Source organism: Triticum aestivum, chromosome 2B, assembly GCF_018294505.1.
Source record: "Triticum aestivum cultivar Chinese Spring chromosome 2B, IWGSC CS RefSeq v2.1, whole genome shotgun sequence".
Taxonomy (NCBI): domain Eukaryota; kingdom Viridiplantae; phylum Streptophyta; class Magnoliopsida; order Poales; family Poaceae; genus Triticum; species Triticum aestivum.
The window spans coordinates 427562307-427564867 of NC_057798.1; positions in this window are offsets into that span (position 1 = coordinate 427562307).

Here is a 2561-nt window from a genome sequence, read left to right on the forward strand (position 1 = left end):
CCAGGGCGCGCCCCTGCCTCGTGGACTCCTTGTGGGACCCCCTTACGTGAAACCGACGCCAACCCCTCCTATAAATCCCCAAACTTCCAGAACAAACCCTAGATCGGAAGTTCCGCCGCCGCAAGCCTCTGTAGCCACCAAGAACCAATCGAGGCCCTCTTCCGGCACCCTGCCAGAGGGGGGGATCCATCACCGGTGGCCATCTTCATCATCCCGGCGCTCTCCATGACAAGGAGGGAGTAGTTCACACTCGGGGATGAGGGTATGTACCAGTAGCTATGTGTTTGATCTCTCTCTCTCTCTCTCTCTCTCTCTCTCTCATGTTCTTTATATGGCACGATCTTGATGTATCACGAGCTTTGCTATTATAGTTGGATCTTATGATGTTTCTCCACCTCTACCTTCTTGTAATGGATTGAGTTTTCCCTTTGAAGTTATCTTATCGTATTGAGTCTTTAAGGATTTGAGAACACTTGATGTATGTCTTGCGTGGGATACCCATATTGACAATGGGGTATTCTATTGGTTCACTTGATGTATGCTTTGGTGACCAACTTGCGGTTTCCGTGACCTTGTGAATCAATGCATAGGGGTTGGCACACATTTTTGTCTTGACTCTCCGGTAGAAACTTTGAGGCACTCTTTGAACTTCTTTGTGTTGGTTGAATAGATGAATCTGAGATTGTGTGATGCATATCGTATAATCGAACCCGTGGATACTTGTGGTGACATTGGAGTATCTAGGTGACATTAGTGTTTTGGTTGATGTGTGTCTTAAGGTGTTATTTTACTACAAACTCTAGGGTTGTTTGTGACACTTATAGGAATAGCCCAATGGATTGATCGGAAAGAATAACTTTGAGGTGGTTTCGTACCCTACAATAATCTCTTCGTTTGTTCTCTGCTATTAGTGACTTTGGAGTGACTCTTTATTGCACGTTGAGGGATTATCATATGACCCAATTATGTTACTCCCTCCGTTCGTTTTTATAAGGCGTTTCAGATAGCTGGGTTTGAACTGTTTAGTACACTGTCTGAATTTGCTAAAATGTCTTATATAAGTGAATAGAGGGAGTATTATTGTTGAGATAACTTGCACTAGTGAAAGTATGAACCCTAGGCCTTGTTTCGAAGCATTGCAATACCGTTTTCGCTCACTTTTATCATTAATTACCTTGCTGTTTTTATAATTTCAGATTACAAAAACCTATATCTACCATCCATATTGCACTTGTATCACCATGTCTTCGTCGAACTAGTGCACCTATACAATTTACCATTGTATTGGGTGTGTTGGGGACACAAGAGACTCTTTGTTATTTGGTTGCAGGGTTGTTTGAGAGAGACCATCTTCATCCTACGCCTCCCATGGATTGATAAACCTTAGCTCATCCACTTGAGAGAAATTTTCTACTGTCCTACAAACCTCTGCACTTGGAGGCCCAACAACGTCTACAAGAAGAAGGTTGTGTAGTAGACATCAAGCTCTTTTCTGGCGCCGTTGCCGGGGAGGTTAGTGATTGAAGGTATATCTTTAGATCTTGCAATCGAATATTTTAGTTTCTTGTTTTATCACTAGTTTAGTCTATAAAAGAAAACTACAAAAAAATGGAATTGAGGTTGCCACATATGCTTCATATTTTAATGTCTTTCATGAAAATGATGGGAAGGAAAATTGTACCCAAGTGCTAGAAGAAGAATAAATTAAAATGATTGGCACTAAATCTTGGAATGATAGCATGATTGTAATGTTGTTATATGAACTCTTTGAATATCCATAGTACTAATGATGATTGCACTAGTCATGATGAAAATGTCTCTTATAAGCATGTCAACTTTTGTGGAGTGCATAGAGTTTGCAAGTACACACCAAATAGGGAAGATAGATTTTGAAAGAGGCATAAGTATTTAGAAAGTAAATGGTTGCAAGAGAGGCTAGATGTTTGTTCTGAAAATTTAAATTTTCTTAGCCATACTTGTGAACTTTGCAATGAACGTGGTCATTTAAATCTCCAATGCAAATTGTTTCATGATCGAATCGTGTCCAAAAATTGTGATGACTTGATTTCCCTTGTGCATCATAATGAACTTAGTTTGCTTGTGGGTTATGAAGAAATGAAACGTATAACTAAGGATATTCCAGAATTTGTCCTTGATAAAGTTCTTGATTTTGATCTAGAGGAAATTTATATGTGATGTGCGGTGAATTGCATTGAAAATCCTTATATTGCCAATTACATAAAGATAAGAAAACAAATATAAGATGAAGAGAATACTAATGAAAGGAAAAGATTTCCCAATATCCTCCTATTCTTTCTTATGATGAATCAGGTAACGAGGAGGAGCTTTCTATTCAACCAATCTCATTAATAAGGAGCTCTAAAAAGAGGATTAAACCCACACATGATGTGAAGAAGAAAATGAAAAGCCGTAGAAGCAAAGGTAAAAAGGTATCCCTCCCATATGATGTTGCTCCTATTATTCATTATGATGATGATAATTTCTATATTATTGGTGCTCCATACTATTAATGATGTGAGTGATTATGCTTATGATATGCA